The sequence below is a fragment of the Chiloscyllium plagiosum genome, unplaced genomic scaffold, assembly GCF_037043375.1.
Source record: "Chiloscyllium plagiosum isolate Xiang-an unplaced genomic scaffold, Cpla_swu_hap1 HiC_scaffold_8, whole genome shotgun sequence".
Taxonomy (NCBI): Eukaryota; Metazoa; Chordata; class Chondrichthyes; order Orectolobiformes; family Hemiscylliidae; genus Chiloscyllium; species Chiloscyllium plagiosum.
The window spans coordinates 37,985,926-38,001,363 of record NW_028270146.1 but is presented as its reverse complement, the minus strand read 5'-3'; the positions used below and the strand labels follow the sequence as shown (position 1 = coordinate 38,001,363).

The window sequence follows — 15,438 nt, the reverse complement described above, 5'->3', positions numbered from 1 at the left end:
TCATCAGTGGCGACCTCCAAGTGAAGCGAAGCTGTTGTCTCCTGCTTTCTATTTATATGTTTGTCCTGGATGGGGTTCCTGGGGTTTGTGGTAATGTCATTTCCTGTTCGTTTTCTGAGGTGTTGATAGATAGCATCTAGATCTATGTGTTTGCTTGTGGTGTTGTGGTTGGTGTGCCAGGCCTCTAGGAATTCTCTGGCATGTCTTTGCTTAGCCTGTCCCAGGATAGATGTGTTGTCCCAGTCAAAATGGTTTTTTTCCTCCGTGTGTAGGGCTACGAGGGAGAGAGGGTCATGTCTTTTTGTGGCTCGCTGGTGTTCGTGTATCCTGGTGGCTAACCTTCTTCCTATTTGTCCTACGTAGTGTTTGTGGCAGTCCTTGCATGGAATTTTGTAGACGACATTGGTTTTGTCCATGGGTTGTACTGGGTCTTTTAAGTTTGTTAGTTTTTGTTTGAGAGTGTTGGTGGGTTTGTGTGCTACTAGGATTCCGAGGGGTCTTATTAGTCTGGCTGTCATTTCTGAAACTTCTTTGATGTATGGTAAGGTGGTTAGGGTTTCTGGCTGTTTGGTTTGCTTGTCCTGGTTTGTTCTTGAGGAATCTGCGGACTGTATGTTTTGAGTATTCGTTCTTCTTGAATATGTTGTATAGGTGGTTCTCCTCTGTTTTCCGAAGTTCGTCTGTGCTGCAGTGTGAGGTGCTCATTGGAATAGTGTTCTGATACAACTTCGTTTGTGTGGGTTGAGATGGTTGCTGGTGTAGTTAAGTATTTGGTCAGTGTTTGTCGGTTTTCTGTATATGCAGGTTTGTAGTTCTCTGTTGTCCGTTCTTTCGATTGTGACGTCCAGGAATGCGAGTTTGTTGTCGGTTTCTTCCTCCTTGGTGAACTTTATGCCTGTGAGGATGTGATAAGATAAGTTGACGAAGGTCTAGCAGTGGATGTGAAGTATATGGATTTCAGTAAGGCATTTGATAAGATTCCCCATGGTAGGCTCATTCGGAAAGTTAGGAGGTATGGGATACAGGAAAATTTGGCTGTCTGGATACAGAATTAACTAGCCAAAAGAAGGCAGCAAGTGATAGTGGATGGAAAATATTCCACCTGGCGGTAGTTGACCAGTGATGTCCCGCAGGGATCTGTTCTTGGGCCTTTGCTCTTTGTAGTTTTTAAAAATGACTTGAATGAAGAAGTGTAAGGGTGCGTTAGTAATTTTGCCGATGACACAAAGGTCAGTGGTGCTGTAGATAGTGTCAAGGTCTGTTGCAGGCGACAACAAGACATTGACAGGATGCAGAGGTGGACTGAGAAGTGGCAGATGGAGTACAACCTGGATAAACGCAAAGTGATTCATTTTTGGAAGGTCGAATTTGAATGCTGAATACAGGGTTAAAGACAGGATTCTTGGCAGTGATGAGGAACAGTGGGATCTTGGGTCTATGTACATAGATCCCTCAAAGTTGCCACCCAAGTTGATAGGGTTGTTAAGAACTGAAAAATGTGTTGCTGGAAAAGCGCAGCAGGTCAGGCAGCATCGAAGGAGCAGGAGAATCGACGTTTCGGGCATAAGCCCTTCTTCCTGCTCCTTGGATGCTGCCTGACCTGCTGCGCTTTTCCAGCAACACATTTTTCAGCTCTGATTTCCAGCATTATATGACTTCTTAACAGCCCTGAGAAAGTGAGGACTGCAGATGCTGGAGATCAGAGCTGAAAAATGTGTTGCTGGAAAAGTGCAGCAGGTCAGGCAGCATCCAAGGAGCAGGAGAATCGACGTTTCGGGCATAAGCCCTTCTTCAGGAAGAAAGGCTTTTGCCCAAAACGTCGATTCTCCTGCTCCTTGGATGCTGCCTGAGCTGCTGCGCTTTTCCAGCAACACATTTTTCAGCTCTGATCTCCAGCATCTGTAGTCCTCACTTTCTCAGGGCTGTTAAGAAGTCATATAGTGTTTTGGCTTTCATTAACAGGGGGATTGAGCTTAAGAGCCACGAGCTTTTGCTGCAGCTCTATAAATCCCTGGTTAGACCACATTTGGAATATTGCATCCAGTTCTAGTTGCCTCATTATACGAAGGATGTAGATGCTTTAGCGAGAGTGCTGAGGAGATTTACCAGGATGCTGCCTGGATTGGTGGGCTTGTCTTATGAACAGAGGTTGAGTGAACTAGGGCTTTTCACACTGGAGAAACGAAGGGAGGTGACTTGATAGAGGTGTACAAGGTAATAAGATGCATACATAGAGGAGATAGTGAGAGACTTTTCCCCAGAGCAGAAATGGCTGTCACGAGGGGTCATAATTTTAAGGTGATTGGAGGAAAGTACAAGGGAGATGTCAGAGGTAGGTTCTTTACACAGAGAGTGGTAGGTGCGTGGAATACACTGCTGTAGTGGTAATAGAGTCAGAGACATTAGGGACATTTAAGTGACTGCTGGACAAGCACATGGACGGCAGTAAATTGAAGTGTGTGTCGGTTAGGTTGATCTTAGATTAAGATAAATGCTTGGCACAACATCATGGGCCAAAGGGCCTGTACTGTGCTGTTATGTTTTATGCCCGAGATGTTGACTCTACTGCTCCTTGCATGCTACCTGACCTGCTCTGCTCTTCCAGCACCACACTCTTCCATCCTTCTTCCATACAAGTGGGCAGTGCCAAAACATCGTATCATCAAAGCTGCTTTCAGAATAACTCACATGTCAGTTCTGTGTTGGGGCCAGTTCATTAAGATATATTGAAGAGACGATGTTGCTCTTGCGGCTAAAGGGATCAAAGCATATGGTGAAAAAGCGGGAACAGGATACTAAGATGGCCTACTCCTGTATCGATTTTCTATGTTTTTATGTTTATAATATCCTTAACATTATCCCAATAACTGACGTTAACTAACTGGCCTAATGTTACCTGTGTTTTCCATCTCCTTCTTTATTTCTGAAACAAAAGGTGTTACATTGGTAGTTTTCTAATCCTCTCGGACTTTTCCAGAATGTAACAATTCCAGGAAGTTTACTACCGATGCATCAACTATCTCTGTGGCTACTTTCTTTAATATTGTAGGATGCATCCCATCAAGCCCAGAGGACTTTAAGCATTAGATTCAACACAAAATAAGTCCAATTGATGAAGAGCAGCAATTAGGACTATGTCAATAGGATGCTTATTGAAATAACTAAACAGTAACATTTAACAGCAGAGAATGTTATGGTTAAGCTGTACTATGGCCAGATTACAACTGAATAGTTTCAGATTTAAAACATTAACTCTGTTTTTCTCTCCACAGACTGTTGAGTTTCTCCACCATTTTCTGTTTTTATTACAACTGGAATTACATGTCCAGAAACAAAAGAGATAGTCAAGCATTATAGAGGCAATGCAACTAAGAGGCTGACTTCTGGTGTAAAAGGTTTGAGTTATAAGGAAAAACAAGTGATAACTGTGGCCTTTTCAGTCCGAAAAGAAGTGTGAATAGCTAATGCATGGTTAAGTATACATAAAAATAAGCAAAACATTTAAAGTCAAATGAGTAGGATAAAGAGGCATAGTGTAATGCAGGGCTGGATTCATTTCAGACATACGTGATTGAATAATTGGCAGAAACTCTCATTTTAAACTTTCAATTGGCAACAAAAGTAAAGGAAAAGTGAGTGACTTGTGTCTGCAGAACTGGTTTTTCAACATGAGTCAGCAAAGGGGAGAAAATTGAAGGACAAGCTTTGTCTTAGGTGCTTCTTTAAACATATCAAATGTGCTTCAGATAAAATTAATTACTTTGAAATATGGGATTTTATATCATTCCAAACTGCTAGAAATGGCCATGATTTAACAAGTCTTGAAAATAAACCTTACTTTAATGCAGACACTAAAGTGAGATATGATTTTAAAAATTGCTAACAGTGGAAAAACAGCTCCAAATAAGATATACTCATACTGAATTTCTCTTGACAGATCTCATTAGTAACAAGCATTTATTAACAAAGAGAAATTTCTAAAACACAGGGTTTTTGTTTTATATAATCGAAACATATTTATATTAATACAATGAAGTATAGTAGTAACCAGTTTTCATTATTATTTGATCACAAACAACTTTGCTTACAGAACAAAAAAAAAGCGGCATGGTGGCTCAGTGGTTAGCACTGCTGCCTCACAGCACCAGGGTCCCAAGTTCGATTCCAGCCTCGGGCAACTGTCTGTGCGGAGCTTGCACATTCTCCCCATGTCTGCGTGGGTTTCCTCCCACAATCCAAAAAGATGTGCAGGTCAGGTGAATTGATTGTCGATTGTGCTGGGATGCATTAGTCAGAGGGGGGTGGGTTACTCTTCGGAGGGTCGGTGTGGACTTGTTGGGCTGAAGGGCCTGTTTCCACACTGTAGGGAATCTAATCTAATCTAATCTAAATCTAAAACAAAAAAAATCTTGAGCACCGGTACCATGAGAGCATCGAATATAGCATTGTTCATGTGATCTGAGAGTTAAGGAAGTGAGTGGAAGAAATCAATACAAAGTGGTCTGAGAGAGTAGACTGCTGTTGATGGCAAATTAGCTTGTCTGCTTTTTGAAACCACAAAGGTTCCAGTCATTTTAAACAATGATGATTAAGTGCACATTACGTGATACATTGTCGAATTGGGTTAGTTTCTAGAATGTGCTGAATATAACTAGATTGGTGATGAAGTGCCAAGATTTGCCTTTAAAAGCCTAAACTAAAGGGAGGAAGGGAAAAGAATGGATCAGGGCTCTGGTTATCTCAGCCAGTTCTCTCTAACATCTAGGAGTGCAATGTAACAAGACCTAGCTCAGTTGAGATACCTTATATAATCAAACACTGTTTTCCATGACTGAGTGTGAAAAATAGTTTGTTACTGAAAATGCTGTGGATATGTGACATTGTCTACCTTATCATAAGTTAATAATTTCAGGAAAAAATGCATATAAAGAGTAGATACGAACATATGACAAAAATGGACAGAAAATAAAACAGCAGGTTTTCAACTACTTTGAAATTAGATATCATTCTGACATCACCAACCACCAGCAGTCATGAAATCTCCAAGACAAAAGAGGAAAAATATTAAACCTATTCAAGGAAAATCCATTTTTCACCCTACCAAGGACCTTCCTTTTGCTTATTTTTCTCGGCCTCCCTATCCCCACGCATTGTCTCATTCAAAAGCTGTAATATTTTCAGACTTTTCCCAATTCTGCTGAAAATCCATTGACCTGGAATGTTGGGCTGGGGAATAGAAAGTTCTGGATACATTTAAAAATGTGATGTAGGAACCAGATGAAGAGGTCCTGCCCCTATTTCATTCCGTCAAATTTTAGTTAAACTTCATCAAAGCCATTTGAACTTCATGCTGAGTTCAAACAAACAATTTTGGTTGTTCCAAGAACCTTAATCCAGCATATGTGTAATTATTTGATGTAGTGAACTTGATGCTTTTGATGGGCAGATGAAATAAGCTGAAGTGTTATGATCTTTTAAAACTTCCATACTCTTTAAACTTGAAAAAAAACTTAAGCTGTTCATGAGAATAAAAAAAATCTGCCGGACGGCTTTTATGGTCAAGCCATCTGGTAGAGGTTAGGAAAAAACATGGCTATCTGTTCCACAGTTTCAATAAGGTTATTTAGCTTCTTTTATATAAGGCACTGGTGAGACCACATATGGAATATTGTGTACAGTCTTAATCATCTTATTTAAAGAAGGCCGTAAATGCATAGTAAGCATTTCACAAAAGGTTTACCGGACTAATACCTGAAATGAGCAGGTTGTCGATCAGGAAAAGTTGGACACACTAACCATGAATTGTGAAGAGCAAGAAGTGACTTGATTGAAACATATCAGAACCTAAGGAGTCTTATCAAAGTAGATGTAGAGAGATGTTTACTCTTATAGGAGAATCTAGAACTAGGGGTCATTGTGTAAAAATAAGGATCACCAATTTAAGACAGATGAGGCAAAATTTTATTATTAGTAGAAAATCTATTCTTGAAAAATGATTGAAACCGAGTCTTTGAATATTTTTAAAGCAAAGATATATTCTTGGTAATAAATAGCGTGAGATTACTAATTACTATTTCTAACTTATATTTTAAAGTAATGCAACTACTTTTTATTTCTCTTTTGTCCAAGATTTGTACTTAGGTACTTGTACCTAAGATGATGCCATAAGACATTGTAAAAGCTTTTCACTGTACTTCTACAATGGAGTACATGTGACAATAAAAGAATGTTCTATTCTATTATATAACAGGGTAGACGGCTTGTAGATTTGAGCTTACAATTAGATCAGCCATGATCTTATTAAATGACAGAGCAGTCTTGAAAAGCTGAACACCTGCTCCTTGTTCATATGTCCATGTGTTCACTTCCTGTATTTTGCTTTTATTTCAAGGAAAATAGCATTTGAATATTCTTCTTCCATCCCCAAGGCAATCAAAAGCTATTTTCAGAAGATAAAAATAACCCAACATCCTACCTTCTGAATACAGCTTCATCGGCTTCTTCCAGAAACATGTCCAGTTCCCTTATGAGCATTTATTATAAACCAGTAGCACCTGCTAATGCCAGCAGCATTTTCCAAAAGGCGAATAACCCTCTGGGAAAAGAAGAATCTCCTGACATCTGATGTAAAGCTATATTTACGTAATTTGTATGCACGCACTCTTTATTTCTACCTGACTTATCTAATTCAAATAACCCATCCAGATGAACATTCTTCTAGAATAAAACAAACTAAGACCCTGAACGTATTGTGATAGCTTAGGATTTTCAAGTTAGTTATTAGTGAATTCCTAAGAATCTTTTCCAGCATCTTCAAGCATGTGAGAGAATGGACACCGTATTCCACATAGGAATTAACTAAGGTCTAGTATACAGAACACGGTAGTGCTCTTATCTGCTTCATTTTAAACAAGTAGTTTAAGATGACTTTTGTTGCTACTGGCTCTCATCACTAGTTGTGCACACTTGGAGACTCTGTAACATCCATGTCTCTGCCTTGGAGGTATGGAAGTAAATTATTCAGTGTCTTGAGCCTTTGGCACCATTCAAGTAGATGATGGCTGATCAAATCCAGCTGCTTACCATTATACTGAACTTCTTGATGTTGATATCACTGCCTGATTTCACTCCTATATGTAACATTATGACTTGTCCTGTATTCATTCGTTAGATGAAATAGTTTATCTTTATATACTGTAAACTAAACATAATAAAATAAATCAGTAATAATATAATATATAATACTAACATGTAAGTTTTATTAGGGATAGGTTGGCCTTGGCAATAATGCTCAAATCCCAAGAAGGAAATTTTATAAAAGAACACAGTGACATATCCCTCTTTGTCTTTTTATTCAGCACAAGAAATGTAGTTTTTATTTTCATAAATCAATGTATCTTTAATAATATGAAGATAGATAATAACTCTCAAAGGCAATAGAGCAGTAAAGTTCCATTCTCAGATTGGATTAAAATTTGGAGTTTTTGTTGCAAGTTTACACATACAGTAAACTTTACACATACAGTAAGAAATCTGCAACAGAAATAATTTTTTGTTATTCAGTTCAACTTACAGCTTTCAATGCTGTAAAGATATTTTAACATGGAAACTTTTCATTTTGGGAGATAAGGAGCTCATGTAAGTCAGTAGGGACAAATGGAATGGTGTATGGGACCAAATGTAGGATGAGTTAGAGATGGTTGCTTTTCAGCCAGGCTAGAATTCACAGCAGATAGGAGACGGGATACAAAAAGAGAATCTTTGGAATAATTGGTTCTAAAGATAACAGGCGTACTTGAGGATTTCAATGGTGGCAAGTTTGAGCTAGGAGCAAAGCTGACTCATGTTGTAGAGGTAGAAATTAAGTAGTTAATGAAAGGATATAGGAAAATTAAGAAAGAAAATATCTTGCATTTAAAATAATGCCTTTGACAACTAATATACTGTAGTACCTCTGAAATGTAGTCCCTGATGAAATGTAGTGAAATTTGTGCACAGCAAGGATTCACAAACAGCGAATGGCCAAATAAACTGTTTGAGCTTCAAAGTTATGAGAAATGTATTCCCTATTAAGCATACAGCTAGTTTGATTTAAAACTCAAATATGTTATTTTCTACTTTAATTCACTTGTACATTTACTGTTTAAATTTTCTGGTCATTCAAAACATAAAATGAGTCTTAGTTCACTGTCAGTGTCAAACCAATTAAATTATTTTACATGGATTGGCTAGAAGATAAATGTTTACCAGGACTCCAGGAAATCTCTCGTTTTTTTTGCCTCTGAGTAGTCAAGTGATTATTACACACCATGATATCTAGATCATCTAAGATAATGAATCATGTTTTGTAGATTACTTCAGCCACAGATTTTACTGGATGCACATAAAGAATCCTCCTTATCTTTGAGATATAGTAAAGAAACTTTTACTCTGAAATATAATGTACACTTTATATGCCAAGCAAGTTTACTAAAAAAGTAAACAAAAATTTAATAACAGGAAATAGCACTTGCGGTAATTTTGCATTAAAGCAACTAAGTAGGGAAGAGAAAAAAATGTTCATAACTGATGGTCATAATTAAGTTCTGTTTTTATGCAATTGCTCTTGAAACACTTTCTTCATCAATTATAAAAAGTTGTCTATGTTAGATTTTCCTCTTTACAGGTATTAGGAGAAAGTGAGGACTGCAGATGCTGGAGATCAGAGTTGAAAAGTGTGGCACTGGAAAAGTAGAGAATCAACATTTCGGGCATAAGCCCTTCATCAGGATTGTCATTCCTGATGAAGGACTTATGCCTAAAATGTTGATTTTCCTCCTCCTCGGATGCTGCCTGACCAGCTGTGCTTTTCCAGTGCCACTCTTTAAAGATATTAGTCAAGTAGCCTTTCTTCAAAGACTTAAAAGCGAAATTTGTGATTTGAAAAGTCAGGGACAATAAATAATCCTACAATAGTAACCAGACATAAGGAACTAATTACTTAATTTCTTGTTAAATTAAAATGCAATTGTCAACAGCACAATCAGATATATTGGAACAGATCATTTTTATACTTGAATCAAGACTGTCACCTCCACTTCAACCATTTGGTAACCAACTGAGTGGCAGTTGCAACATTTAATTTAAAGTAGGACATGACTTTGGTGAGTAAAATTTATTTTTCTTCATTAGTAAGTGTTATGACAGAATGAAAGAGAATAAGATCTTTGAGAACAAAAGTCTCACCTGAAACAGTTTAAGGTCTTGAGACAGAAATCACCTACGATATTTTTCTGATACTTTTCTTAACTGGGTATACTTCATTAAGTTAATTAATAATTCAAATGTGAACTTTTCCAATTACTTCAAATTAAAATCTTGCAAACTAAAGGAAAAACAACATCATTATCTTGCCTGCAATTTGACACATAAGAATTTGGAGTAGAAGGCCATCTAAGACTTTAGGTGTGCTGCTCTGTTCTATCAGGTCATGGCTGATCTTTAATCTGTACTCTATTTTCTAACCTATGCCTATATCCATTATTTCCTTTACAGCTGAAAGTCTACAATCTCATCCTTCAATATACTCACTTACCGAACATCCACTGCCCTCTGACCTCCTTCAAGTCCAGAGGTTGCTGAAGAAATAATCCAAGTGATGAATTGTTTTTATACAAATCTGTTCTCAGGGGTAAGTTCTTCAAGCCACACAGAGTTTAAATTTAAAGGAGTCACAAGAAGATCTTCTCAAGTTTAACAAGGACAGGATTTGCCAGCAGTGCCCAATCCCACACAAGGATTTTTTGAAAACTGTCTTTATGGTGAGATTTTTCATAAATTTTAGTCCTAATTGACTATTACTCTTATCCTGAGACAATGATCCCCTAGTTCTCTAGAGTCTTCAGCCAGAAAGCAAAAACTGACCCTCAGCATCTAGCCTGTCTTTGCTTCTAAAATATTTATGTATGTTTCAATGAGATAACTTCTTACCCTTTCAAATTCCAGAGATGATAAAATCATTCTACTCAATCTCTCCTCATGGGACAACAATATCATCCCAGGAATCACTCTAGTGAGTCTTTGTTACACCCCCTCTAAAGCAAACGCATCCTTCCTTAGGTACAAAATCCAAAACTATTTCAAATGTGTTCTCACAAAATCCTATAAAGATTGCAGTAAATTTCCTTAGTGTACTGTCATATTTAAAACCATTACATTAAAGACATTAACAGCTGCCTTCCTTCTGCTTACTGTACCCATGATAGCTTTCTGGAAGTTTCTCAATTTCCACTGCAAATCAACAGCCAGTCTTTCATCATTTAAAAAATATGCCTATTTTGCTCTTCCTATCAAAGTGGATAATTTCATTTTTCTCAGCATTATACTTTATTTGCCACTCTTCTGCCCAATCTCTTATTTATATTTTTTCAAACTACATTCCCTCCTCCTATCAATTTTCACAATCCATAACCTCCTACAGAAAAGATACAGAAGCCAAAGCTTGCCTACTGCTCCTTCCCCACCGCTGTTTCAGCAGGCTGAAAATCAGAATGACTACTAATGTTGACAGCATCAAATAGCATAACAGATTGATATAATTAATTCAAATTGATTCAAGAAATTGACAAGACATTTAGTTCAGTTATGTAGGAAACAACCTTGTCACCTGATGTGAGGTGATCATTTATCTATTTTAATGAAGCTGCATGCCTCAGATTTTAGGATGAGTTTAACATGAATTTTCTGTTTTTCAAATTTATTTCTCATTGAATGAACTATAATTCTCTGTTTTCCATTTTTATGGGATAATTAATCTAGACTACTCTTTCTGATTTGTGTGTCTGTTTGCATTCCCAAATTACTCTATTCCTTTTACTCTTTTGAAATTAATTGTTTATATAGAGACACAGCCAAATTATTCTTCCTATCAAAAAGTCCTACACACACCAATCTATTTTTAACTGAATTTGCCAATTGCATGTTTCCTGCATTTTGTCACAGTCTTCCTCTGTACTCACCTCCCAATTTGGTTTATCTGCATATCCTGAAATTGTGCTTCTAATTCTAGAGTCCAAATCTTTTAAGTAAATTGTGAACAATTGAATTGAATTTATTGTCATGTGTACCGAAGTGAAATGCTTTGTCTTGCGAGCAATACAGGCAGACCACATAGTTAAGTAGCGTAGATAGTAAACAATAGGTAAACAATAGCAGTCCCAGCACCAATCCTTGTTGGATATCATTTTCCATTTAGTTACCTTTAAACTCTGTACTGAGCTCGCAATTTTATTCAGGCCCTCAAAGAATTGCTTCTCTCTAGGTCAAACTTTAATCGAGAAATAATTGAGTGGTATAAGAAGAGTATTACAACTGTCATGGGTGATTTTAAGCAGCATATCGACTGGACATGGGTATGGGTAATATGAAGCATGAAGAATTTCTAGAGTGTATCGGGGATTATTTGTTACAAAAGTATGTTGCAGATGTTATAAAGTGGAGGTTGACCCCCCCGCCTTCTAAGACCTAACATTTAAATACCCAAAGAGGAACACCACACCCTATCATTTGTAAAGAGTGTGAACAATGGTGTAATCTACTTTTCAGAACCTACTAGTAATTAAATAAAACAAATCCCTGACACTCACTTCAAAAATCAACAAGTAACAATTTATTTATCTAACTCTAACAGTGAACAAATTAACTAAACTATTAACAAACTGAATAAAGCCCTTATAACTACTAACTATTACTGAATAAAACAATATTCTAATGGTTTAATGTTCCAATAATTATAAATCCCACTCATATAACAAAAAATATAATTTAGTCACTCAAAATTACAGCCAGGTAACATGTCTTCTGGTATGTTTACTGCCTTCTTCCATTGTTTCTTCCGTCAGGAATGTCTTCTTCATCATTGGTACCGATATTATTTAGATAGTGTTTTCTCTAATACATAGATGACTGAGAGAACTAATTTCTCTCTTGAGAGCTGAGAGATATTAGCTCTGGGGTCTTTGTCCAATTGCCCCCTTTCTTTTATGTTCTTGATAGTATATCAATATTTCTTCAATACAATTGGTCCTATGTTGTCAGAACCATTAGATTTAAATTTAATAGGTTTTTGGTATCTAAATGCCTGGTTCAAATTGACTGGCTAAATTCAAAAACCTGTTATCTTAGTAAAAAAAACTGTTGCTTGACCTGCTAACAGTACAGCCTTTCGGTACAAATTGTTTTCTGTGGGCGTCGTTGGCTAGGCAGCATTTATTTCCCATCCCTAATTTGCCAAGAAGGCAGTTAAGAGTCAACCATATTGAAGTCTGAAGTCATATGTAGACCAGACCAGATAAGGATGACAGGTTTCTTACCTAAAGGACATTAGTGAATCAATTGGGTTTTTGCAACAATTGACAATGGATCCAATATCATCATGCGACTCCTAATTCCAGAATTATTTTTTATTGAATTCAAATTCTGCTTTCTGCTATGGTGGAATTTGAACATGGGTCCCCAAAACATGAGTCTCTGAATTAACACTCAGCCATCGCCTCCCACAGTGTTTCACTTCAGGCTGTCTGTGTACTGGCAAACGCAAGCTGCCTCTCATAGACATCTCTAAGCACAGAAAAACACCATATTTTAAAGGACCATGCAATGCTTTGCCCATTTTACAATTTAAAATTTTACAAACACCAAATTCTAATGTCCTGCCTCCCAACCTACAATTGTTTTACCAAACTTGGCAACACAGACCAATAACCAGGATCAGGCTATTTTAGATCTAGTACTTTGTAATGATGTAGGATTAATAAGCAGTCCCATACTTAATGATTCTCCAGGTTGGGGGGGTGGTTGTCATGGTAGAATCTAAATTTCAGTTTGAGCGACAGCAAATCTCAAACCAATATTGTCAACTTAAATAGGGCAATTATAGAAGCATGGAAATCATTTTTCATGAATCCTGTTCACTGAACTCATTTAATCTTGAGGATATGTTTAAAAAATTTCTTATCTCCTAAAGGTAGCTAAGCACAATTTACTGAAAATCCATCTAACTTTTCCTATTCATTCCATATATTTGCACGAATTAATTACTTCAGATTATACCCAGCTCTCTGTATCTATACTATCCTCTTAACCTTGAATTTTATATATTGAAATGTTGTTACCCGTATCCTATCCCAACTATGCTTGTTTAGTCAAGCTCACCACGTCCTGCAGCACAAGATTCAGTTCAGGGTTAACATTTCAGGTTGACAATCTTCCTTCTTATTCTCGTATTTCCGCACTGCATTAGTCTTGAATGGTCCTCACAAGATACCTCAATGTAGGATGTAATCAACTAATGCAATCTTAACTTTTAAATATAGTTTTTGATTATGTTTTCTAAAATTGCTAAGTGATGTAAAATTGCAGAAAAATAATAAAATCTTTGAGATGGGGGCAAAATGCAGTGTAAATGCACTGGTGGTGTTTAACATGAGGGTCACCACACCACAGGTAAAGGGAAAAGTTCAGAAAGAGAGTCCTTCATGGTAACCTCAGCTAGTCTGGCAATTGAACCCATGCAATTGGCATTAGTCTGCATCACACACCACTGTTCAGCCAAATGAACTATAATAACAATAAAAACTCCACTCCTGCAAATATCTGTGAACTACCAACCAGGAACTTAATCCTTGTGCCATAGTTATACTCAGGTCACTAGGTGCTCAGCAGAGACAAAAACAGAAATTTCTGGAAAATCTCTTGCAGGTCTGGCAGCATTTATAGAGAGAAAGCAGAGTTTACATTTCTGGTACAGTGACCCTGCTTCAGAACTGATTTTAGCTAGGAAAAGGTTGGTTTATGTGATAAAGATGAAGTGTGGGGAGGTGGGAGGAGTCAACGATAGGTAAATGTGGAATTCCTGAAGAAGGGCTTCTGCCCGAAACGTCGATTCTCCTGCTCCTTGGATGCTGCCTGACCTGCTGCGCTTTTCCAGCAACACATTTTCAGCTCTGATCTCCAGCATCTACAGTCCTCACTTTTTCCTCAAAAATGTGGAGTCCAGACAGAGAAAGAGAAAAACAATTAAGCAGATAAAAGAATGGTTAAAGGTCAGCCTGGAAGAACCTACTGCTGCTAATGGGGACCATTCATGGTTGGTAATGTGTTGTTTGTGCTGGTAGCCCACGTGATGATAAGGCCTGGCTGTGTACATGTTCAGGTAAGGGCAAGGACATGGGAGAAGATGCTCAAGCCCTAAAATTGTTGAACTTGATATTGAGACCAGAATGCTTCAGGATTCCCAAAAGGAAAATGAAGTGCTGTTCTTCCTGCTAGTGCTGAACTTCGTTGGACCACTGCAGCAAGCCGAGACAGAGATGTTGGCCAGGGAGCATGGTGGTATGTTATAGTGGCATGCAACAGGAAACTCAGGTTCATTTTTGCAAACAGAATTCAGGTGTTATGCAAAGTAGTCACCTAGTCTGCACTTCATCTCCCCAATGTAAGGGAGAACACAATGTGAGCAGCAGATATAGAAGACTAGATTGAGTCAAGTGCAGGTAAATTGCTGCTTCACATGCTAGGTGTGTCTGGGGTCTTGGATAGTGAGGAGTCAGGAAGTAAACAGACAGGTGTTACATCTTCTGCAATTGCAAGGGAAGGTGCCATGGGACTGTAGTGAGGTGTTGGGAGTGGAGGACGAGTAGACCAAGGTGTTACCGGTGGAACAATGTCTGCGGAAAGCTGACAAAGGACAGCAGCTAAATGTGATTCTGGAGATGGCATCCACTGTAGTTGGCGAAAATGGTGGTTAATGATCCAATGGATATGGATGCTGCTGGGATGGTAGGTGAGGACAAAGGGGGCTCTATCGCTGTGTGGGAGGCAAGACAGAGTGTGAGGGCCAAAGTGCAAGAGAAGGGTCAGACATGGCTGAGGGCCCTGCCAACCACGATGGTGAGGAATCCTCTGTTGAGGAATAAGGTGAATATTTTGGAGGCCCCTCGTCAAAGTTAGCATCATTGGAACATGAGTCAGAGATAAAGGAACTAGAAACATAGTCTTTACAGGAAGCAGGGTTTGATGATGAATAGCCAGGTAACTGTGGGAGTCAGTGCGTTTGTAGAGAATATTGGTGGCCAGTCAAGGAAGGGAGGAGATCCGGCAAGGTGAGAACAAGGTAGAAATTTTACAGTTTTCCAGTTCCAAATGAGAGAGGGAAGCAACACCAATGATGTCGTTGACATATGAAGAAAGAGTTGTAGGTTAAGACTAGACTAGGATTGGACAAAGAATGTTCCACATACCCCAAGAAGGAAATGCATAATTAGGGCCCTTGTGGGACCCATGGCCAGACCTCTGACGTGAAGAAAATTAGATGAATTAAAGGAAAAATTCAGGACCAGTTTTGCTCAAATCGCTGACCATTCCACGCAACCGCACTTTTGCTCAGATCGCCGGCCATCC

The 15,438-nt window shown here is 38.1% G+C and overlaps 1 protein-coding gene across 1 annotated transcript in view; it reads right to left on the bottom strand.

Annotated features, from left to right (window-relative positions):
- Window positions 1-15,382, bottom strand: part of dhrs7 (dehydrogenase/reductase (SDR family) member 7) — a 70,160-nt gene extending 54,778 nt beyond the window's left edge. The window contains exon 1 of the mRNA XM_087989712.1: window positions 15,329-15,382. The gene's annotated coding sequence lies outside the window, so the exon portion shown is untranslated. The remainder of the gene's footprint in view (window positions 1-15,328) is intronic.
- Window positions 15,383-15,438: the final 56 nt, after the last annotated feature.